The sequence below is a fragment of the Anomaloglossus baeobatrachus genome, chromosome 6 (assembly GCF_048569485.1).
Source record: "Anomaloglossus baeobatrachus isolate aAnoBae1 chromosome 6, aAnoBae1.hap1, whole genome shotgun sequence".
NCBI lineage: Eukaryota > Metazoa > Chordata > Amphibia > Anura > Aromobatidae > Anomaloglossus > Anomaloglossus baeobatrachus.
This window is the reverse complement of record NC_134358.1, coordinates 182,355,262-182,382,039: the sequence shown is the minus strand read 5'-3', so window position 1 is coordinate 182,382,039 and position 26,778 is coordinate 182,355,262.

Here is a 26,778-nt window from a genome sequence, read left to right as displayed (position 1 = left end):
AAAATCCCCTGGAGATTCGGAACGGGCTAACTCGTCCTTGATGGTACCGGACAAACCTTTTCTGAAAACAGACAATAAGGCATTGTTTCCCCAATCGGTGTCTACCACTAACCTCTTGAACTCAGTGGCGTATTCAACGACAGAACGCTTTCCCTGACGTAAGGAAAGGAGAGCCGCTTCAGCGGTAGCACGGCGATTCGGATCATCAAACATTTGCGCCATTGCGTTCAGAAAGTCATCCAGGTGATTCAAACGGATGTCCCTATTCTCTATCATGGGATTAGCCCAAGCCAGTGCTCGTGAGGTTAATAACATGATGATACATAACACCTTTGACCGATCAGAACGGTAATAATCAGAATGTACATCGAAAAACAGTATACATTGGTTAACAAATCCACGGAACTGACTACGATCACCATTGAAACGGAATGGGGGTAACCTAGGCATACCGGCAGCTGATACGGACGTAGTGGGGACGGCTTCCTGAGCCTCCACTCTGACTTGCAAATCCTGTATAGCCGGCCCCAGTACCTGGTGATCATGGCCCAGCTGTGCCTCCACATCTCTAAGTTTATTCTGCACCGCCTCCATCTCCTGCTGCAGGGAGTTAATCATGGAGAAGAGCTGGTCTACTCGTGTCTCAGTCATTGCCCCAGCGAAATCCTCTTATGGCCTGAGTATAATGTAATACTTATATATGTTCTGAGGATTTCGATAGCGTAGGGCAATGACAATCAGAGACGAGTTCTTGGTACAAGATATTTTATAATATGTAACCACGGTAGATACACAACGGAAAACACAGCGGTACAAATACACAAATACCTTCCCGAAACGGAGCGAAGGGAATTCCCGGGGCCACGCACCGGACTCCCCCAGGGAGACCACCAGAGCGAACCCCTATACAGGGACTGTCCGGCAATCACCCCGGAAGGCCTAAATGCGCAGCAGCCGGGACACAAGGGGCAAGCGGTAAAAGTCCAGGAGTGTCCGTACGGGATGATTGTCCAGAGTGGTTACGAACCAGAGAGAACCGGGCAGAGTGCTGACCGAAGATGGCAGAAGGAATCCGGGCACAGCTTTGAGAAACCGGGTAAGGTCCAGAGTCGGTCGGTCGGTAGTCTTTAGGAGGATCCAAAGGTAATCAGGATTAGCAGCAGCAAAGCAGGAGCACACAGCAAGCAGTATACTCAGGCACTGGACTAGGCTTAGAGGCGGCCTTTTAAGCAGCTGGACAGGAAGTAGGGCAACAGAACAGTAAACTCCATGTTAACCGAGGGCAAGCTCATTCAAAAGAGAACTGGAAAACCTGGAAACCTGACAGAACTGCCCAAGGAGCTCAGAGACAAAATTGTGGCAAGGCAGATATCTGGCTAAGGTTACAAAGGAATTTCTGCAGTATTCAAGGTTCCTAAAAGCATAGTGGCTTCCATAATCCTTAAATGAAAGATGTTTGGGACCACCAGAACTCTTCCTAGACTTGGCCATCCAGCCAAACTGAGCAATCATGGAAGAAGAGCTTTGGTGAGAGAGTTAAAGAAGAACCCCAAGATCACTGTAGCTGAGCTCCAGAGATGTAGTAGGGAGATGGGAGAAAGTTCCACAAAGTCAACCATTACTGCAACCTTCTACCAGTCAGGCCTTTAAGGCAGAGTGGCCCGACGGAAGCCTCTCCTCATTGCAAAACGTATGAAAGCCAGAATAGAGTTTGCAAAAAAACACATTAAGGACTCCCAGACTATGAGAAATAAGATTCTTTTGTCTGATGAGACGAAGATAGAACTTTTTGTGATAATTCTAAGCAGTATGCGTGAAGAAAACCAGGCACTGCTCATCACCTGCCCAATACTATCCTAACAGTGAAATATGGTGGCAGCATCATGCTATCAGGGTGTTTTTCCGCTGCAGGAACAGGATAACTGGTTGCAATAGAAGGAAAGATGAATGCAGCCAAGTACAGAGATAACCTCAGACTTGGCCAAAGGTTCGCCTTCCAACAAGACAATGACCCTAAGCACACAACTAAAATAACAAAGAAGTGGCTTCAGCACAACTCTGTGACCATTCTTAATTGGCCCAGCTAGAGCCCTGACCTAAACCCAATTGAGCATCTCTGGAGGGACCTGAAAATGGCTGTCCACCAAGGTTTACCATCCAACCTGACGGAACTGGAGAGGATCTGCAAGGAAGAATGGCAGGGGATCCCCAAATCCAGGTGTGAAAAACTTGTTGCCTCATTCCCAAGAAGACTCATGTCTGTACTAACTCAAAAGGGAGCTTCTACTCAATACTGAGCAAAGGGTTGAATACTTATGACCATATGATAATTCAGTTTTTCTTGTTTAATAAAATTTCAAAATTTCTACATTCCTGTTTTTTTTTCTGTCACGATTGAGTGTACATTAATGAGAAAAAAACAAAAAAATACCAAATGGCTCAAATGGCTGCAATGAAACAAAGAGTGAAAAATGTATATATATATATATATATATATATATATATATATATATATATATACAGCTCTGGCAAAAATTAAGACACCACTGCAAAATTGTCAGTTTTTCTGATTTTTCTCTTTATAGGTATATTTTTGAGTAAAATGTAAACATTTTTTTCTATAAACTACTGACAACATGTATCCAAGTTTCCAAGCAATACATTTTATATTTATTTTCTGAAAATGAGAAATGGTCAAAATAACAAAATAATGCATTGCTTTCAGACCTCAAATAATTCAAAGAAAACAAGCTCATAATCATTTTGAAACAACAATACTAATGTTTTAACTTAGGAAGAGTTCAGAAATCAATATTTTGTGGAATAACCATGATTTTTAATCGCAGCTTTCATGCGTCTTGGCATGCTTTCCACCAGTCTTTCACACTGCTTTTTTGTGACCTTGTGCCACTCCTGGTGCAAAAATGTAAGCAGTTCTTCTTTGCTTGATGGCTTGTGACTATCCGCACCACTGCTCCATTCATTCTAATACCAAAGATCAGCAGAGCGGTGGGCTAAGCCCCCCCATTAAGAACGAGGTAAGAGGTAGTGCGGATGATTGACCTCGGTCCTGGTTCTCGGAAAATCTGGGGGCCATGGTGGTTGTAACCCTCCAGTATTGGAAAGTTATTCCCCATCCCAAGGATAGGGGATAAGTTGCCAACATGAGAAAACTCCTTCAAATGGGAAACTGATTTATCTAAACAGTCTGTTAATCACCCGATGCATGAGAAAAACTTTAATTTGTCTGGTAAGATGAATTTTAAGCTGATTGAAAGGGAATCTGTCACCCCAAAATGACAACTAGACTGCAGAAATATTTATATAGGAGATGTCTTCCGTGCAAAAATAATACAAGGCATATAGAGTTTAGCTTAAAGGGAACAGGTTGCATCTTTTTTAAATATTAATCTGCCCCCAATGTCTTGTTAGTGAGAAAATGTGCATCACTTACATGGTTATAGTGTGGCACCTCTGAGGCTTCAGTCACCACAGGGTACTACACCTCACTTAAGGTGCGGTACTCATCCTGGGTCCAGAGGAGGTTGCTACCGGTTTCACAACACACAAACTCATACATACAGTTAGGTTGCCCTCAACATTGGGGACCGGGCTAGGGTCAAGTCTTAAGGTAGTCACCAAACATGGGGGGCTGCCACCCACTAGTGAAAGGGAATCAGGGGAGGAGCGGCCACCAGGGGGAGTTAGGAGCTGACACAACAGTGAGTAGTTCTTCAGTAAAAGAGGAGATGAGTGGATGGGTTTTTTGGTAGCTCCTGTGGTACAGAGGAGACAATACGGTTGCCGAGGAGAGAGCTACATTGCTCCCTTGGGACTGGCACAGTTCAGGGTGCAGTCCCCTAGGGTGGAACAAACTTTATGTTGTATCACCAGAATCTGGAGGACAGGGGGATTGTATGTCCTTCTGGCCACCACATGAAGTGACATGTGTCGCGGGCGGAGGAGGGGACGCTGCGCTCACCCACTGTTCGGGTCCAGCTGCTGCTGCTCGGTGGTGGCTCGAGCGGTGGGCCGGATCCCGGGGTCTCGAGCGGCGTTCCTCGCCCGTGAGTGAAAGGGGGGATTGGTGTGAGGTTTGGGGGATATTGTCCGTGACGCCACCCACGGTTGTGGTGAAGTTGTGACACCACCGCTGCTCTGGATGGGGATCCCGGGAGCGATGACAGGGAGCAGCTTGGATGTTGGTTCTCCCCTCCGTGGGTAGGGGGTTGGTTGTCCCGGGGCCCCGGTGAAGGTTTTAGGGATGGCAGGCGGGTACGGGGCCTGGTGAGGTGCAGGGTCGCGGGGGCAACGCTATGCCACACGGCACGGTGGTACTCACTCAGCCAGTAATTCACACAGAGTCTCTGGTCAAACAAACGGCTGGATGGATGGGTCCCACAGGCGTCTGCGGTTGTTCTCCTCCCGGTAGGTTGATGGTGACTGCCTTTCCCTGCACCTGTGTTGTGTTTACGGTTCCAATGGCTTCCCACCGGTAACCCGCTCCCCAGCTTGGATGGATGCTGAGGGAGCCCCTTTTGCCCGCAGGCTCTGGCCCTGGGAACTGTAGCCTTGGCGGTGACTGTGTTTCCCTCTACGGTGTGAGCTGTTGCCTTCAATCGGGTCTTGGCTGCTGGGAAACCCCGGAGGTTCCCTTCGCTAACGGATTTGACCGGTTTTACGGCGACTCCTAGCCTGGTCGGGGTCCGTAGGCCCTGCCGGATGGTGCTGTCTTCTCTCCACTCCCCGATCCGGTACCGGCGGGCCACCGCCCGTCCCCGGTCCGTACGGTTCACTTCAATCAGCCTCTCCTGCAGACGGTCACCACCATCTGCCAACCTTGCTGTATGTCCGGGCCACGTACCCGGACACGGTCAGTCTCCTCTGCTACCACTTCCCTCTCCAAAACTAATCTGACTCCTTTTCCTGCCTCCAGGACTGTGAACTTCTCGGTGGGCGGGGCCAACCGCCTGGCCAACCCCCTGGTGTGGACATCAGCCCCTGGAGGGAGGCAACAAGGATTTGTGTTTGACTTAGGTGTGCCTAGCCGGGGTGTAGGGTGTGTTGGTGTAGTACCTGTGACGACCTGGCTTGTCCAGGGCGCCACACATGCACATTAATTCTGCAGCGGAAAATCTGTGGGTAAATCCGCATAAAAAAACGCTGTGTACGCACAGCATTTTTTTATACCCATAGGTTTTGCAGGGGAATGACTGCAGAAATGTTAGAAACATCAGGTCAATCCGCAGCGTGCGCACATGACCTTAGTGATGCACATTGCCTCACTAACAAGACCATGGGGGCAGTTGAAAAAGGGAGTGATAGGGTGCGTTTACTATTTACTGAAAAAGCAACATTTATTTAATATGAAAATGAGGACATGCTTCTGCATACCAAGCTCGGGGTACAGGATAATTACACTGACACTTGGCCCTCCCATACTTCGATATCCCGATGATATAATATATATAATCTAAGATTATAATACATCTCATAGTTCTCCATACATTATCATACACTGCTCATAGTCCTCCATATATTATAATACACTCCCCATAGTCCTCCATCCAATTATAATACACTCCCAATAGTTCTCTATACATTATAATACACTGTTCATAGTCCTCCATACATTATAATACACTCCCCATAGCTCTCCATATATTATAATATACTCTCCATAGCTCTCCATACATAATACACTGTTCATAGTTCTCCATTATAATACACTCTCCATAGTCCTCCATACATTACAATACACTGTTCATAGTCCTCCATACATTATAATACACTCCCCATAGTTCTCCATACATTATAATACACTCCCCATAGTCCTCCATCCAATTATAATACACTCCCAATAGTTCTCTATACATTATAATACACTGTTCATAGTCCTCCATACATTATAATACACTCCCCATAGCTCTCCATACATTATAATATTCTCTCCATAGCTCTCCATACATAATACACTGTTCATAGTTCTCCATTATAATATACTCCCCATAGTCCTCCATACATTACAATACACTGTTCATAGTTCTCCATACATTATAATACACTCCCCATAGTCCTCCATACATTACAATCAATGTTCATAGTTCTCCATACATTATAATACACTTCCCATAGTCCTCCATACATTATAATACACTCCCCATAGCTCTCCATATATTATAATATACTCTCCATAGCTCTCCATACATAATACACTGTTCATAGTTCTCCATTATAATACACTCCCCATAGTCCTCCATACATTACAATACACTGTTCATAGTTCTCCATACATTATAATACACTTCCCATAGTCCTCCATACATTATAATACACTCCCCATAGTTCTCCATACATTATAATACACTCCCCATAGTTCTCCATACATTATAATACACTCCCCATAGTCCTCCATCCAATTATAATACACTCCCAATAGTTCTCTATACATTATAATACACTGTTCATAGTCCTCCATACATTATAATACACTCCCCATAGCTCTCCATACATTATAATATACTCCCCATAGCTCTCCATACATAATACACTGTTCATAGTCCACAATATATTATAATACACTCCCCATAGTCCTCTTTATATTATAATACACTCTCCATAGTACTCCATACATTATAATACACTCCCCATAGTCCTCCATCTAATATATAAAGCTGAATGTGTGTATGTATGTGTGTATGTCCGGGATTGGCATCCGCACCGTCGCAGCTACAGCCACAAAATTTTGCACACTCACACGTCTGGACCCCGAGAGCATCATAGGCTATGTTGTGAGGTGAAATTCTAACCCCGCACGTTCCAATTTACCAATCAATTTTGCCCCTATCTACATAATAAGGAAAAAGTGAAACGAAAAGTGTATCCGCACCGTCGCATTTACAATCACGAAATTTTTCACAGACACCTATGTGACCCAGGGAACGTCGTAGACTATGTTTTGACAGGAAAATGTAACCTCGCGCTTTACAGTTACTCTCCAAAAAACATGCCTCCATTAAAGTAAATGGAGCCTGGAACTACAGGTTATTAGTAGGAGCTGTGATTGGTTGCTATAGCAACAAAAGACATTCATAGTATAAGAAGCTTATATGGGAGGTAATAAGGTTTCGGTGGGGAGATGGATAGAGAGAGACAGACAGAGACAGACAGAGAGACAGACAGAGACAGACAGAGAGACAGTCAGGGAAAGAGACAGAGAGATAGGGACAGACAGGGAAAGAGACAGACAGAGACAAACGGTGAAAGAGACAGAGACAGACGGGGAAAGAGACAGACAGAGACAGACGGTGAAAGAGACAGAGACAGACGGGGAAAGAGACAGACAGAGACAGACCTGGAAAGAGGACAGACCTGGAAAGAGACAGACAGAGACAGACCTGGAAAGAGACAGACCTGGAAAGAGACAGATTGGGAAAGAGACAGATGTGGAAAGAGATAGATGGGGAAAGAGACAGACAGACATGCAGACAGGGACAGAGACAGGCAGACAGGGAAGGAGGAGACAGCCAGAGAGACAGACAAATATAGATGAGGAAAGACACAGACCTTGATAGAGACAGACGGGGATAGAGACAGAGAAATAGAGACAGACAGAGACAGGCAGACAGGGAAAGAGACAGACAGGAAAAGACAGACACAGAGACGGGGAGACAGACGGGGAAAGAGACAGACCTGGGAAAGAGACAGATCTAGAAAGAGACAGATGGGAAAGAAACAGAGAGATAGAGACAGACAAAAAAAGAGACAGACAGAGACAGGCAGACGGGGAAAGAGACAGACAGGGAAAGAGACAGACAGGGAAAGAGACAGACCTGGAAAGAGACATACGGGGAAAGAGACAGACCTGGAAAGAGACAGACGGAGCACATTACTTGGCCAATTTAGTTACATCTGTGTGGAATATCTGTGGTGTTGAAATATATGTTGTGAAATGCTTCTATTAGCTTAGTTTTTGCCTTTTAATAAGTACATTTCTATTTGTTTTGTGGTTTTTGTGTGCAGAATAAATTTTTGTTAATACATTCTATTTCGTTAACAACAGTTATTAACCCAGGCGAAGCGGGGTAGTACAGCTAGTATATTATAATACACTCCCCATAGTTCTCTATACATTATAATACGATGTTCATAGCCTTACATACATTATAATACACTCCCCATAGCTCTCCATACATTATATTACACTGCTCATAGCCTTCTATATATTACAACACACTCCCCATAGTTCTCCATACATTATAATACACTCCCCATAGTCCTCCATATATTATAATACACTCCCCATAGTTGTCCATACATTATCATACACTCCCCATAGCTCTCCATACGTTATAATACACTCCCCATAGTCCTTCATACATTATAATACACTCCCCATAGTCCTCCATATATTATAATACACTTCCCATAGTTCTCTATACTGTACATTATAATACACTGTTCATAGCCCTCTATACATTATAACACACTCCCCATAGTTCTCCATACATTTGTATTACACTCCCTATAGTCCTCCATATATTATAATACACTCCCCATAGCTCTCCATACATTATAATACACTCCCCATAGTCCTCCATATATTATAACACACTCCCCATAGCTCTCCATATATTATAATACACTCCCCATAGTCCTCCATATATTATAATACTCTCCCCATAGTTTTCTATACATTATCATACACTGTTCATAGCCCTCCATACATTATAATACACTCCCCATAGTCCTCCATATAATATAATACACTCCCCATAGTTTTCCATATATTATAATACACTCCCCATAGCTCTCCATACATTATAATAGTCTCCCAATAATTCTCCATATATTATAATTAACTCCCTGTAGCTCTCTGACGCGCCCACGGGGTCTCTGGGGGTTTTGGGTTACTCGACACCGGGCCGGTTTGGGGTGTCACAGCGGCCTGGCCCAGTTCCGTGACCCCGTTGGTGTCAATTAAAGATGGGGATGGGTTTATTTACAGGGGAGTAGGATATTTGTGTTTGTGACGCCACCTGTGGTGTGCGGCTATCACTACCACTGCGAGATATCTGTTTCTCTCTGGTGCGGATGGTAACACAGCTCAGATGGTCCAGCTCTCCACATGCAGAGCCCATGTGCCAGGGAGGATGTTGGGAGTAGTGTTCCCCTCCAGTATTGGAGCACGGGGCGTGGGAAGGACTAGACGACACAGGGGTTGCAGTTTAGTTTGTTTACTCACTGAATTGCTCCCGCTGTTGGACTGCCGGACTCTGCTGTGATGAGCTCCAGCCGATCCCGGATAGTTCGGAGGTCAGAACCGGTGGGGATTCACTGTGAGTCCTTCCTCCCTGCACTGTGTTGTGTGAGTCCCTGCAGCTTGAAGCTACGCTGGGACCCAAATGCTTGTGTTTTGTTGAGTCCCCTGTCCCATATAGCAGGCAGCGCAAGTCCGTAGATGGAGCCGCCCTATGGTTACGACTCCTAGCTCTATGTGCTTCTTTCCCCCGGGTGCTATGTGTGGGCCAGAAGACCTGCAATCCTCTGCCCGGCGGATTCTGCTGGCGGGAAATGCAGTAATGCAGTGCCCACCAGTCTAGAGCTCCGCACCCTAAGGTGTGAGCTGGTCCTGAGAGAGCTATGAGCTCTCCCCTCAGTGACCATGTTCTCCTGTGTCTCACTTGGTTCCCGGTCGTTTCTCAACTGCTTTTGTTTGTGTGTGTTGCCCTGCTGCCTCTGGAGAGTTGCTCCACCCCCCGGATTCCTGAGCTAGTGGGTGGGAGGCCCAAGACGATATCGTGAGCATCCTAAATGACCCTACTGTGACGCCCTGGACTAGTCAGGTCGTCCCAGGTAGTCACACACACACACACACACACACACCCTCCCTGAGTAGGTGACAGCAGCCAACCAAGAAACCCTTGTTACCACCCTCCAGGTTTGATGTCCACACAGGGGGGCGGAGCCAGGTGGTTGGCTCCGCCCACCGAGAAGTTCACAGGCCTGGAGGTGGGAAAGACACAAGTTCTAGTTCTAGGACATACAAGAGAGTAGTCTTGACAGTGAAGGAGAGAGGTCGAGTTCAAGGGCAGACCTGTGACCAGGCCTGCCAACAGTCTACTCAGGTGGCTGGGTCAGAGCCCAGTCACCTCTGGCAAGGAGGCAGACGGTGGTGGCTGCCTGCAGGAGCTGGGATTACAGCCGGTGGAACCGTAGGGACCGGGGTCGGGCGGTGGCCCGCCGGTACCGAACCGGGGAACTGATTGGAAACCGGAGCACCAGGAGGGGTACTTAGACCCAGTACAAAGCCCCGAACCGACAGGGCTGAGTCAAATCAACTGATTGAGGACTGGACTTAAGGACCTATCCCACACAAGACCTGTTAGAAGACAACAGCCCAACCATACAGGGCAAAGCCACCGCCAAGGCATAAAGACCCAAAGGGCCAGCGTCTGCAGACAAACAGGGCTCTTCCGACAACCAGCAAGCCGGGGAGCGGACTACTGTTGCTTAGGCATAGGAGTCAAACATTCATATAAAAAGGTGCAGGAGAAAGGCGGAATCCACCAACCTGTTCAAGGAGAAGCTGCAGCCGGCTGCAGACTCCGTTCATCATCCTGTTTGGTTTACCAGAGACTCCAGTGTATTGTGTCATAGTGAGTACACCAGCGCCTTCAGGCCGCGCACCACGCCGCACTGCACCATCATACGCCCGCACCCGCTCCCACGTCTTCGCACCTCCTTCAGGTCCCCGGGACCATCACTCCCCTACCCACGGAGGGGTCAACAGCAAGCTGCGCAACACCGTCCCCGGGAGGCCTAGTTAACGGCAGCGGTGGTGTCCACCTATTCACCACAACCCCTGGGTGGCGTCACGAACTTACACCCCAACCAAACCACAGCGGCCCCGGCCGTGGAACTTCCCCCCCCCTGAAGTCCCTGCGTGTAGCACCAACCCCCTTTGCAGAGCGACGTGACCCCCGGGTCCGTGAGGAGCTCGAGCCACCACCCACCGTACGAGCATGGATCCGAGTGGCTCGGCGGTCGCAGCTGAGTTCGGCGGGGCGGTACACATCCCTAACCCAGTCCTGGTGAGAGGGAAACTAGACATGTGTAGGTTGGTGAATTGGGGTTTACCGGCAATGACCTCCTTCATATCTGAGATGAATACTGCATCTCTGGTGAGCTGCAATACCCTGTGGCGACTAAAGCCTCAGCGGCGCCACATCTCCATACATTATAATACACTCCCCATAGTCCTCCATATATTATAATACACTCGCCATAGTTCTCTGTACATTATAATACACTCCCCATAGACCTCCTTATATTATAATACACTCCCCATAGTTCGCTATACATTATAATACACTCCCCATAGTCCTCCATACATTATAATACACTCCCCATAGCTCTCTATACATTATAATACACTCCCCATAGCTCTCCATATATTCTAATACACTCTCCATATAGTATTATGTACCTTCATGTAGTATACAGCTCTCATATTGTTTAATGGACCCCCATAGCCCTCTTGTCACCATGATTAAATACATATACTCACGTCTCCTCGTTCCCCTGCTGCACCAGTCTCCTCAGCGCGTCCACCGTGTTGCCGCTCTGTACATCACACAGTGGTGACGTCATCACACTCCGCAGAGCTGTCAGAGGCAGAGTGCAGACAGACACAGCAGGAGAACGATGACAGAGGGAGTGCGCCACTCTGTCTCTCATCATTGCTTTCAATTGTATCGGCATCTGTGATGCTTATACAATTGAAAGTGCGATTTTCAACAGGGGGCCCGCTGCCAGCGCTGGCACCGGGCTCTCCTGAGTCACAGGCTCCCAGCGGTCGCGTGGCCTGCAGCCATTGAATCACTGGCTGAGGTCCTCGGGCTTCCTGAACCCCCGGGTCCGGTCGCAATGGTGACCCCTGTGACCGCGATTGTTTTGCCCCAGCCCTTTTCAATACCGAGTCTCTTCTATGCTACCTCTTCTCCGAACCAAACCTCCTCCATGTCACCCCTTCTCCATATCGAGCCCCCTCCATACCACTCCTTCTCCATACCGAGCCCCCTTCATGCCTCCCCTTTTCCATACCAAGCCCCCCCATGCCACCCCTTCTTCATATTGAGCCCCCTCCATGCCATCCCTTTTCCATACCGAGCCCCCTCTTGCCACCCCTTCTCCATACCAAGCCCTTTTAATGCCACCCCTTTTATATATCAAGCCCCCTTTATGCCATCCCTTCTCCATACCAAGCCCCCTCCATGCCAGCCCTTCTCCATACTGAGGCCCCTCCATGCCACCCCTTCTCCATATTGAGTCCCCTATGCCACCCCTTCTCCATATTGAGTCCCCCCATGCCTCCCCTTCTCCATATCAAGTTCCCCTCCATGCTACCCATTCTCCATATCGAGTCCCCCCATGCTACCCATTCTCCATATCGAATCCCCCCATGCTACCCCTTCCATATAATGAGTCGAGTCCCACCATGCCCCTTCTCCATACCGTGCCCCTTCCATGTTATTCCTTTTCCATATTGTGCCCCCTGAGGCTACCCCATCGCTATAGTGAGCCCCCCCATGCCAACCCTTTTCATATGGAGCCCTCTCATGCTAGGCATTCTCCATATCATGCTCCACCCATGCTACAACATTCTCAAACCGTGGCCCCCCAGGCTAGCCCTTCTCCATACTATCCTCCCATTCTCCATACTGTATCCCCCATTCGCTATACTGCGCTCACCCTCTCATACTCAATCCCCCCATCCTTCATGCTGCACACCACCTGATCCAACATGTGCACCCTGTCATGCTTCATCCCCCATCCTCCATGCTGCACATGCCCTGATCCTCCATGTTGTGCACCCCCTCATGCTCCATACTCCATGCTGTACACCACCCTCGATCATACATGGTGCGCACCCCCTCATGCTCCATCCTTCACACCCCCTGATTCTCCATGTTGCACACCCCATCATGCTCCATTCACCCACCCTTCATGTATCATACCCCCTGATCCTGCATGTTGCACACCTCCTCATGCTCAATGCTGCGCCCCCTCAGGCTGCTTGTTCGGCGATATCTTCAGCTGTGCTTCCAGTGTGTAAAGATCTTGAACTGCACCTTCTGTGTAGTCCCGTTACTGCCGGCATTTTCAACATCGCACCCCTGCACCATTGGCGACTACCACTTCTATCATCCTCCCAGGAGCCCAGCTCTACCTGTGGAGAGCTGCAACACCTGAGGTGCGTCACAATCTGTCCCAGAAGAGAGACCTCCCGCAGCGGTGGCTAATGACTGGCCGCACACCACAGGTGGCATCACGAACAACTACTCCCATCGTCTCCATTCCCAGCTTTATTGACATCACCGGGGTCATGTAAACTGGGCAAGGCCACTATGGTGACCCAGAAGAACCGCGGCCCGGTAACAGGTAACTCCAGACCCCGTGGGTGTGTCATATACGCCCCAGCCCCTCCTGTGATGTGTATGCCCCAAACTCTCCTGGAATATATATGTAGTGCCCCTGAGACTGGGTGCTACAAGGTATTGTATTTTTATGTATTTTATAATATCCGTCCACCTTGGGCTAGCAGAGGTTAAAATCTTAGTAAGTTTCATTTCCTGCTTCACACAGCCTCACACACAGCCAGAGGGGACATTCCTTAGGTGGGGGCACGTGTAGGAAGGAGTTACAAACAGAGAGTTTACCTCAGAACACCTTGGGAAAGCACTGAGAGAGGACATGTAGTGACCAGCTCCTTCAGGGAGCTCTGTCTATCTCTCAGGGAGGCAGAGCAGTGGAACCACCAAGTCCAGACCGGTTCATACACCCTTTCCTTACCAGGGACCGGGCGAGTGGATGGCTGAGGACCCCTAAGCTGAGAGAGCGGACAGTGCCAGTTAGGAGGCTCCAGGTCCATTAGCCAGAAGAGATCTGGAATGGAAGAGGTGGCTAGCCGGGATGAACTACAGAGCCCTGCAGCTTTGGGTGGCAGAGTAATGGGTCCCAAGAGCTCCAGAGACAAGGAGGGGACCACCACACGAGAGCACAGGGGGAGAAAGAAAAGAAAAGATGGTTCTGCACCGCCACAACCAGCCTGACAATAGTCCTGGGGGAATGGACATCTCACGGAAACCGGTCCTGGGTGCATGTTGAAAGGATAAAGAGCCTCAATATAGCCAATGTTAGGAGAATGAAACAACCGCACAATACAGCTCAGATCCAGTAAAAAACGTCTTTATTTTACAAATAGGTGCATATAAAACGCAGGATGAAGACCGGGTGCAGGTCCTACCAGGACGACAGCCGTCTTGTGTATAATCACGCTTCCACAGGTCTACAGTTTTTACCGGATCTGAGTTGGATTGTGTGGTTGTTTCATTCTCCTAACATTGCCTATACAGAGGGAGAAAGCCCACAGGCTGCTCTACAGGACTTTAACTCTGCCCTGCCTGGGAACGACACGTAATCATTGTATGAAAGAACTGTGAGTAAACAAAATCTGAAACCCGCCACCCAGTGACTTTGACTCTGTTTGTCGTCGCCCTGTTATCTGGTGATTCCCAGTTCCCCGTTCTCTCTTCCAGGGGGCGCTCTGCCTGTGGGGAGCGATATCATCCAGGCTGCACCCCAACATCTTCCCCGGCTAGGTACCACATAGCGGCGGCCTTATCCATGGCTGCACACCACAGGTGGCATAGTTGACATCATCCGTTCCACTTCTGGAGGAGGAAAGGTCGGAGGAAGCGTCCGCAGCGGAGGAGGCCGGGACCTCAGTCACCACTGTAACCAGTGACTACCTCTCCAGGACAATCCTTGCTAGCCTCCCTTTTACCGTGCACCACGGGGCCACAGAACCGGGTCAGGCCACGACTTCTATAAACCACTGGCCCGCCAACGGGTATACAAGGTATGAAGGTATGCTCCTATCTTGAGCTCTGTGGGGTGTTACAACTGGCGTAGTCGGCAGGATTGCGTGCCCAATCCAATGGGTACTGCATGCCTTTACTGGACTATCTTATGTTTATTTTGTGCCCGTTGCTGTGGGCACCGTGACTACTGAACTGTGACTGTAAAAATGGCATCCATTGAGAATGGGATGGGCGCCATGCTTACCAACAGAGACTGGACTGACCCGCCCTTCGTGGGTGGGTTTGCAGTGGGCGCGAAAACCAGTGCTCGCCCCCTTTGTTGGACATTCACTAGGAGCCATGAACCCTGCCTTCCCAGGACCAGGAGAAGATGGGGAGATGACTTGGACTGCTCGGGTGCGAGCCTTGGTGAGTGGTGACCGGAGGGTGAGCCCGGCACCGCAGCCCGCACTGGGATGGGACCACCATTCTAGTTCCCTAAACCTGCGTACCTGGAGGGCCCTGGAGCATTATAAGGAGGCCTGTTCCAGAATGTTTAATAGAGTTATAGGGTATTGGTGTGCACTCAGCTAGAGTATGGTTTCATTAGAGGTGCTAGTGTGGGGTCAATAGTCCCAGAACGTATTATATAATAGACACTGCACTCTCTTGTTGACAAAATGAAGACAAAAAGTTTTTTTCTTTGCAAAAAAGTGATTATTTATTTGATGGCGACAAAAGATGGTGGACGTTTCGGCCCAACGGCCTTTATCATGTATAGTCGCTCCACAAGAGGGAGGGCTGTTTCAGAAGAGAAGAAAAAAATGGAGCAGTATGGAAGGAGTACCACCAAGAATAGTTTATGATACAAGATTTTCCAGAGGATGAAGTCTAGAAGCAGGTTAGATTTCCTTTGGCTGGAAGGAATTCGTGTACATGTATTCCAATGGAAGATATTTCCAGCTTTTATCTTTATATATTCATGTGGATCACATAGATGTTTGGGTGGTTGTAAGAGAACATGTATATAAACACCATCTGATAAAGGCTCCTGCAGACTTCTCTCATGTGGAGGAGGAGGTTTTAGACATTGGTGGGGTGGATATTTTCCTCTGCACGCCACCTTCCCAGGATATGTGAGTAAACAAAATCTGAAACCCGCAACCCAGTGTCTCTGACTCTGTTTGTCGTCACCTTGTGATCTGCAATTCACAGTTCCCCGTTCTCCATCCCAGGGGGCGCTCCGCCTGTGGGGATCGATATCATCCTGGCTGCACCCCAACATCTCCCCCGGCGAGGTACCATGCAGCGGCGGCCTTATCCTTGCTAACCTCCCTTTTACTGTGCACCACGGGGCTACGGAACCGGGTCAAGCCATGACTTCTACAAACCACTGGCCCGGCGATGAGTATACAAGGTACGGAGGTATGCTCCTATCTTGAGCTCCGTGGGGTGTCATATACAGTTAGGTCCAGAAATATTTGGACAGTGACACAATTTTCGCGAGTTGGGCTCTGCATGCCACCACATTGGATTTGAAATGAAACCTCTACAACAGAATTCAAGTGCAGATTGTAACGTTTAATTTGAAGGTTTGAACAAAAATATCTGATAGAAATTGTAGGAATTGTACACATTTCTTTACAAACACTCCACATTTTAGGAGGTCAAAAGTAATTGGACAAATAAACCAAACCCAAACAAAATATTTTTATTTTCAATATTTTGTTGCGAATCCTTTGGAGGCAATCACTGCCTTAAGTCTGGAACCCATGGACATCACCAAACGCTGGGTTTCCTCCTTCTTAATGCTTTGCCAGGCCTTTACAGCCGCAGCCTTCAGGTCTTGCTTGCTTGTGGGTCTTTCCGTCTTAAGTCTGGATTTGAGCAAGTGAAATGCATGCTCAATTGGGTTAAGATCTGGGGATTGACTTGGCAATTGCAGAATGTTCCACTTTTTTGCACTCATGAACTCCTGGGTAGCTTTGGCTGTATGCTTGGGGTCATTGTCCATCTGTACTATGAAGCGCCGTCCGATCAACTTTGCGGCATTTGGCTGAATCTGGGCTGAAAGTATATCCCGGTACACTTCAGAATTCATCCGGCTATTCTTATCTGCTGTTATGTCATCAATAAACACAAGTGACCCAGTTCCATTGAAAGCCATGCATGCCTATGCCATCACGTTGCCTCCACCATGTTTTACAGAGGATGTGGTGTGCCTTGGATCATGTGCCGTTCCCTTTCTTCTCCAAACTTTTTTCTTCCCATCATTCTGGTACAGGTTGATCTTTGTCTCATCTGTCCATAGAATACTTTTCCAGAACTGAGCTGGCTTCATGAGGTGTTTTTCAGCAAATTTAACTCTGGCCTGTCTATTTTTGGAATTGATGAATGGTTTGCATCTAGATGTGAACCCTTTGTATTTACTTTCATGGAGTCCTCTCTTTACTGTTGACTTAGGGAAATATACACCTACTTCACTGAGAGTGTTCTGGACTTCAGTTGATGTTGTGAACGGGTTCTTCTTCACCAAAGAAAGTATGCGGCGATCATCCACCACTGTTGTCATCCGTGGACGCACAGGCCTTTTTGAGTTCCCAAGCTCACCAGTCAATTCCTTTTTTCTCAGAATGTACCCGACTGTTGATTTTGCTACTCCAAGCATTTCTGCTATCTCTCTGATGGATTTTTTCTTTTTTTTTAGCCTCAGGATGTTCTGCTTCACCTCAATTGAGAGTTCCTTAGACCGTATGTTGTCTGGTCACAGCAACAGCTTCCAAATGCAAAACCACACACCTGTAATCAACCCCAGACCTTTTAATTACTTCATTGATTACAGGTTAATGAGGGAGACGCCTTCAGAGTTAATTGCAGCCCTTAGAGTCCCTTGTCCAATTACTTTTGGTCCCTTGAAAAAGAGGAGGCTATGCATTACAGAGCTATGATTCCTAAACCCTTTCTCTGATTTGGATGTGTAAACTCTCATATTGCAGCTGGGAGTGTGCACTTTCAGCCCATATTATATATATAATTGTATTTCTGAACATGTTTTTGTAAACAGCTAAAATAACAAAACTTGTGTCACTGTCCAAATATTTCTGGACCTAACTGTATATGCCCCAGCCTCTCCTGTGATGTATATGCCCCAGATTCTCCTTTGATGTATATGCCCCAGCCTCTCCTGTGATTTATATGCCCCAGCTTCTCCTGTGATGTATATGCCCCAGCTTCTCCCGTGATGTATATGCCCCAGCCTCTCCTGTGATGTATATGCCCCAGCCTCTCGTAGGATGTATATGCCCCAGCCTCTTCTGGGATGTATATGTCCCAGCCTCTCCTGGGATGTATGTCCCAGCCTCTCCTTTGATGTATATGACCCAGCCCCTCCTGTGATGTGTACCCCCAGTGTCTCCTGTGATGTATATGCCCCAACGTCTCCTATGATGTGTATGCCCCCAGCCTCTCCAGACCAAGACAAACTGGAAAAGCAGATGTGAGAAACAACATCATCAATATCACTGAACATCACAGCTGCAACAAAGAGAAGCAGCTCCAGCCAGCACAATAGAGGTGAGTTAATTAATTGACCAAATATAGCAGATTAATTTTCAAGTTCATAATTTGATGCAGCCCCTGAAGGTTGGCAGAAAATTCCAAATAACCTTTGGCAGTAAAAAGGTTCCCCACCCCTGTTATATAGCATCAGAAACACAATAACAGAAGTTATTAGAGATTAGTGGATCACACAAATTTCGAACTGCTGAGGATCCAGAAATGTGCTGTAAACCCAGAGATTAATGCCTGTTTTCAGTGAGGCCAAGAATATTGTAACCTAATGATTTACAAAGATGCGACAGGTGCAGCAAGAAAGAGGAAAGAGACTGGAAGAAATGGAGGCCACAACTGCCACAGTTGCCTAGAAGAACGGGAATCAACTTGGCCTAATGCTGCTTTGCTTTGAGCCATTATGGGTACCCACCTCATATTTCTTTATACCCAATATAAGGACTATCTTCATTAAATGTTGTATACTCAATTCAGCATAACCACCCTGAATGTTATGAATGGTGGATTCTTTAAACACTACAGTATTTGCACTTGGTACAAATGTTACGAGAGGTGTTGTAATACTTTAATGTGTTAGAATAACTGTTAGATTTGGTTTGTGAACTGTGATCCATTTAGAGTACAACACTTTAACATCTGTTTCCTAAAATAAACTAAACCGCACCACAAAATCACCTCCTTACACTACTGCAACCCATTAATTCCCATCACTTATAAGTTAGCACTGTAGGTGTAAGGGAACACTCATTTTCTCTATACCACAAAATAGAAAGCACACCCAGAAGTCTGTATTCTCAGAACAAGCTGGTGTTTTTGTCGAGCAGCATATGTGGTTTTCACAAATTACTTATTTATGATGAGTAATTGTATATATTTAGACCCATGGACTGCTATTAGAGACACTGAGGCTCCCCCTCTCCATCTCTGACATCCATTTACAGTTAGAACACTATTTGCTTCCTTTGCTGTGGTGTTGAAGATGTTGGAGAAAGTGGCACCAATGGAATTGAACAATATTAAGTGGGTTTGTGAATGGCAGTGAATGATGTATCTAATGTATATGCGTCCATTTAAACAGGCCATGCAACGTTATAAAAATATTTAAATATAGTAATTAATAATAATAATAACATAAAGTGCAACACTTTTCAACAAATTGTCACTTTTCTCTATAATAGCCCATACAATAATACAGGGAGCATCATATCTAAATACCATTAGTAGGATTCATTGGCTTATAGGTGATAATTTATTTGTTTATTGTTATTTATTTATGGGTTCCATTAATAATTACACTTTTCAATAAGTAATTGGGCCAAAGCTGCCTATACGGTCTGCTCTTAGCTTCTCCTTATACTTATTTTGTAGATTTACTGTAGGTCAGTATAACTGGCTTAGTATTTCTGAGGTCGAAGAAAGATACCAGTGATACAAAACACCTTAGGTCAGTGATGGCTAACCTATGACACATGTGTCAGAGGTGACACGTTGAGCCATTTTTGCTGATACACGCGGCAGAGGCAAGTAGTCGCATCATGATCTATAAGACAAGCTGTGGCCGCCGGTGATTTAACTAGAACTGCATGTGCAGCTAAACTGTTCTGAAATGACTGGTCCGGGGTGGCACATGCAGTTCTAGTTAAATCGTCGCGTTCGGTCTCATAGATCGGGATGACATAATCATCTCCTAATGATTATGCTAATCATCTCCATAATGATTATCTCCTCTCCCCTTCCCCCCAGCAATCATGATCTCCTCCCCTCCTTCCCCCCCAGCAATCATGATCTCCTCTCCCCTTCCCCACAGCAGTCATTATCTCCTCTCCCCTTACCCCCAGCAGTCATTATCTCCTCTCCCCCTACCCCCAGCAGTCATTATCTCCTCTCCCCCTACCCCCAGCAGTCATTATCTCCTCTCCCCCTCCACTCCAGCCGTCATTATCAGATAACGTTTTGTTATTAGAGCTACAAATATCACAAAATGATTGCTTTTTCGAGAAATTACACACCACCCAAGTTATGCTCTTTTTTTTTTTCTTACGAATTTTGACACACCAAGCTTAAAAGGTTGGCCATCACTGCCTTATGCAATTGATATCTCTGCATATTAAGGATTTTAGCTTTTGGGATGAAATCTACCTGATCTAGGACTGTCCCTCATTGTTACTGTATGTTTATGAAATCACCTGGACATGACAAAAAAAAGTCTAGGGCGAGAATAAAACTTTCCAGTAATACTGGGATACTTACATGAGAACTGGTGTGGAGCCATGCATTTTCTAAGGTAGAATAGTTTAATCAATAGGAGAGTTTTGGAGTATCTGCTAGGAAGCAGCTTAATGTATGTACATGTAGCCTGTCTACTTAAAAGCGCTGGGGTTTAGAGATTTTAATTCCCCAAACAACACAATCCTTGAGAGCAATGTCCAGTCTTAGAACTGGAATAGATGATGATAAATTCAAGTACTGTAAAGTAGCTCATAAACAGTTTGTATGAGAAGGAAACATACATAATGGAGTAAAACTAGAAAACAATTATCTATTCAATAAAAACTTAAATTATGTATAAGTCACAGCTCAAAATCACTTACACTACATATTGTAGACATTTTAACTTCTATATGGGAGACAAATGCATATTTACAGGAAATAGGAAAATGGTGACCTTCAGCCAAGATGCAATTGATAAAATTATCTTAGATATTACTGTCTTGGCCAAGAGTTTTCAAACTGACTCAAATTTTGGTTTCACAAAGTTTGCAGCTTCAGTGTTTTTAGATAATTTAGTCAGATGTTTCTATGGTTACTGAAGTGGAATTATCAGCATTTCAGAAGTTTTTACACTTTTATTGACAAATACATCATTTATGTAAAGTCTCAATATTTACAGTATTTCCCCTTATTAATGATCACGTGGATATTCAGGTTTGTAGAACCAGCATGGACTAAAAAAAAAATTGGGTTCGGTAGCCGAACTTGACCTTGAACTTAAGCCCCCAGACAACGAACCCCATAGAAGTAAATGGGGACGAAAAGTTCTGGGTTGTAAAGTGGCTGTAGTAAGAGCTAGGGGGCTACAAATGGAAGTTAAATGGTAGTAAGAGCAGGGTAGATATACATACTGTGTTTTCCAGAGGATCACACTGCAGTCAGACTCTTTTCCCGGTCTACTTAATAAGCTTCATTAATATTCACTGCCTCCCCCTCCCATCCTGTATGTTAGTGTATGTGATTGGTTGCAGACTGCTATACATGCATCCCCCCTCCCTTTGTTCACATTTGTGGATGGATGCAATCAGTTTAGTGCACGGTAGGGTAAAAATAAATAAATAAATAATTGTAAAAAAATGGCATGGGCTCCCATCATATTTTGATAGCCAGTGTAACTAACTAACAGTTACAGGCTGCAGGTCCCACCTGTGACTTTTATCGTGGCTGGATATCAAAACAGAAGGGATCCTACGGCATTTTTTTTAAAATAAAATAAATAATTTGGAAAAAGGCATATGGAAAGGCATTTTTGATAACCATCTATGCAAAAGCAGATAGGTGGGGGCTGTTATGATCACGATGGGAGGAGCCATAGATATTGGTTCCCCCAGCCTAAAAATACCAGCCCACAGCTGCCCAGATTTGGCACATAACATGAGATGAGCCAAACCTGGTTCTATTTCCAGCTCATCTCTATTGCCCTGGTGTGGTGGCAATCAGGGTAATATAAGTGGTTAATGACAGCTGTGATTTGAAAAAAAATGACACCTTTCATCAAGCCCTGGATTAGTAATGGGAGGCGTTTATGAGACACCCTCATTACTAATCCTGGAAGTGAAAAGAAATAAAACACAAACACTGAAAAAAATCCTTTATTTGAAAAAAAATATACACAGCCTTTTTCACCCCTTTATTAACCCCCAAAACACCCTTCTAGATCCAATGTAAACCATACGAAGTCCCACGATGATCCTTAGGTCTGCTACATCCAGAGGCTGCAGAGAGGGAAAACATGTACACTCTGTGCAGGCTTCGGGAATCACTGACAGCTGAGGGGGCAGGCTGTAAGCAGGTGACATCACTCAGTTCAGCGGAGGTCACACCCATGATGTGACCTCAGGGGACCTTACTGTTGGACAGTTGGAGCAGGACTTGGCTGTGAACCTCAATCCAACAGTCTGGCAGTGGCTTCAACTTTCACTGAGGGCATCATTTATCACTCCAGCTTCTGGATCTAACAGAGCTGGGATTGTCGTGTAACATCATTTATATTGTCAGAGCTGCCTGGGGGTCACTTCATTCAGATGAGTGGACCGCAATAGCACCGCTTAGAGGCAGAATTGGCTGAACAAGGTATTTAGAAAAAACCTTCCCTATCAGTTTTACAGAGATGTGGCCACTATTGCAGAGTAGTGAACCACATCTTTAGTTTATTTGTCACTGACTGCATATTGTAAAGACCAAAAAAAAGCACAATCTACAGCCTAGGAGTCACATGTGGCCTAAGAAACCATTTTATGGCTCCTACTTGACATATATGTCAACCCCATTTTTGGTTGTCTTTTCTGTTCAGAAGAATAAATGATTATCCATGAATGTGGCTGTCTATAGTAGTTTATAAGCAATGTGAAATCCTTGGCTGTTTCTGTAATACTCAAAAACAACAATGGGGATAGCCACTTTTTTTTTAGAGTTCCAAGGAAGCGAGCAGAGGGGCTTCATTGTCCAGAAATTAGAAAGTTACAAAAATAAATCCAACAATTATTTTATATCATTCTATATTTGTTCCATATACCTGAGAAGCCCCTGAGGTTCCAGTCGCCACAGTGTATTGCACTTTATTTAAGGTGCGATATTTGCCTCGGGTAAGGAGGGGGTTAATCACCGCTGTTCCACATTCATACTTACTTATAGCTTAGAAAAACAGAGACCAAGTAGAGCGGACCTCATATTTGTTGTAATATACATGGACCCCATAGAATACGTACAAAAACTTGTGAACAAGAAGGGGTATTTATCATGTTTTTTTTTAAGTGAAGCTACTGTACCACAGTTGTGAAAAAGTATACAGTTTTTATTCTTACAAAAAGTGCAAATCTCAAAAATCACATGTGATGACAGTTAGTAGTTAGACATACATAGTTAAAATCCATCTAGATGAGACAGAGAGAGAAAAAGGTCCCAGGGAGGGAGACAGACTACCCCTTAACTAAAACTGGTAAGAAAGTAGTATTACTATATCCAGGGGGGGCATATAAGTAACAAAAAGATATCAATAGTATACCCCCTGGGCTAGTGGAGTGATGGAATGTCCATACATTAAACAGTAACCAACAGGATAAGGTCCAGATCAGGGCCTGAATACACCAGTATGTAACACCACCAGAATAATCTCAGAGGAAAAAAAAAAAAAAAAAAAAGTCATATAGTGGTGGGTAAAATGGCATCTGAAGGACCTACCTGTGGTATGTATAGCACCCAGAAAGGGAGTCTGTCAGCCTCACATGTGGTCCCGACACATGTTTCGCATGTGCTTCAACGGGAGACCTACATATATGTCAACCCCATTTTTGGTTGTCTTTTCTGTTCAGAAGAATAAATGATTATCCATGAATGTGGCTGTTTATAGTAGTTTATAAGCAATGTGAAATCCTTGGCTGTTTCTGTAATACTCAAAAACGACAATGGGGATAGCCACTTTTTTTTTAGAGTTCCAAGGAAGCGAGCAGAGGGGCTTCATTGTCCAGAAATTAGAAAGTTACAAAAATAAATCCAACAATTATTTTATATCATTCTATATTTGTTCCATATACCTGAGAAGCCCCTGAGGTTCCAGTCGCCACAGTGTATTGCACTTTATTTAAGGTGCGATATTCGCCTCGGGTAAGGAGGGGGTTAATCACCGCTGTTCCACATTCATACTTACTTATAGCTTAGAAGCCTTTCCACAGGGGGATGTTGGCTCAGCTTAAGCAGGCGGGTGGCCATCACGAGGCATGGGACTTCCCCTGTCACTGAAGCCAGCCACCTGGGAGGCGGGTTCCACTTGGGGTAGAAGTAGGAGCAACCTCACACAAACTTGAGTCAGTCAACCCGGGACACCAGTTCTGGGACATGACACCACCTCTTTCTTCTCTTCTCTTCATAGGGCCTGCGGCTTGGAGCGGAGTGCTCAGCCGAGTTCCCCAAGGCTAGAAGGGCAACGATGTCGAAGGACTTTCTTCTTTCAAACACTGGTGACTGTTTCCAACTTATCCGAGGTCCACGGGACACATCACAGCGGGTGACTGATACTACCCGGGCAAGCATCACAAAGAGTGAGTAAAGTAACCCGACTTTGACTCTTATTATCGGCGTTGCCACCCCGCGCCTTGGCGCCAAAGGCCTTAACATCACTACTCCCCTCATCATCTTCCCCGGGGCCCTCCCCACCTATGGGGGAGCGATATCATCTTCGGCTGCTATTACCATCCACCCCGGAGGACAGCGACAGCAGCGGCGCTTAATCTCTGGCAGCGTACCACAGGTGGCGTCACGACAATCTTCCTACTACAATCCCCATCATCTTCCCTCCTTATTGGTATACACCTCGGGACATGAAGCTGGGCAGGCCACCGCAACATCTCAGACTATCACACCGGCCCGGTGACGAGTAATGCAGGTACGAGACCCTTGCCTGATTCCCCCTGCCCCCTGGGTGCTACATACCTTGTTGTCAATATTAAAAATTAAAACACACCCATATCTTATTTTGATCCTTCAAAAGTTATAGAAGACAAAATCACTCCAGGAACGAATCTGTGCTGATTCACAGAAGCTAAGGAAGATGTCAACATCCATGACATAGAAACATCACATCTAGCATATATCGCACCCAAAATAGAAAAGTGTAAGACTAGGTAAAATCATTTTTCACATGTGAAAGGTGTCAATAGCCTTAAGCTAAAGATGTACAAACTTTTCAATTTTGTTTTGGTTTCCCTTTATTTTGTTTCCTAAAGCAAAATATTACCTTAGTTTTAATAAGTTTATCAAAATAGGCCTAGAAGTTATATCGGTAATGGATCTGAAAAGTAAATAAGTAAAAGTATATTCCCTGGACAGACTCTGATAAATATTGCTTAGCTAGACAGAAAGTTATACGTTGTTGTCAGCTCATCCATAGTTATTTTTAAAATACGAAACGGAGTATGATGTGATTGTACAGAAGGAAGCGCATTACATCCACCAAAAAGGTGAATCAAACTTCATTAGTTTTGCATTAGTGGGTGGCGAGAGCTCCAGCGTTTTGTAATGGCCCCTACAGGTAGATGTGATACAGCGGGGCACTTTCTGCTGACTTCCCACTAATGCACTTGTTAGCTTTACATCTGTATTTGTCATGATGCTGAGGTTTTGGAAAGTGGTTATCAGAACCAGCCGGTGTGCATTAACATCACTCAAGGGTCATTGACAGTAATAACGGGAATGTTTTATAGTTTAACCTTCTGACAGCGAAAACCCTTCAATCAATGGAAATCCTTATGTGTCTGCAGCAAAGCATTCAATAGTGAAGCCGAACAGATTTTTGTGGGAATCCAATGGAAATATTTAACACTTTTAGGCCTCTGCCACACTCACGTGAATTTCACGCACGTGCCGAGAGACACGTATTTTCCCTGCGTGTTGTGTGCAGGTAAGTACGTGTCTCTGGTACGTGCGTGACACGTGTGTTCTACGTGTGCTATCCGCGATAGCACACGTAGAATCAGTAATTATTATACTCACCTGGTCCTTCCTGATGTCCGCGCTGCTGTCCGTGGTGCTGATCCTCGGTCTCCAGCCCTCCCGTCTCCCCGCTGCTGCTGCTGCCAGGCAGTGAAGTGAATATTCAATGAGAATAATGAGCGGCGGTCGGCAGCAAGAGGCAGCAGCGGCAGAGACAGGAGGGCTGGAGAAGGTGAGTTAATGTTTTTTTTTTTTTTCACTGACATGTGTGTTTTCTCCGGCGCGTGTCACACGGGACCGCATCCACACTACACCCGTGTGGTACGGGTGCGGGCCGTGTAACACCCGTGCTGCCGGCGAAAAACCGGACATGTCAGCGCTTTGAAAATCGCACACACGTACAAACGCACACGGACACACGTTCCGTGTGGTTTTACGTGTGTGTGCCAGCTACAATAGGGTAGCATTGGTTAAAGTGTCTCCGTGCCGCCGGTACGTGTAAAAAATGACAAACACGTGCCGGCAGCACGGATGTGTGGCGCAGGCCTTAAAAAGCTTTAGGCAATATGCATTAGGCCTGCGCCACACATCCGTGCTGCCGGCACGTGTTTGTCATTTTTTACACGTACCGGCGGCACGGAGACAC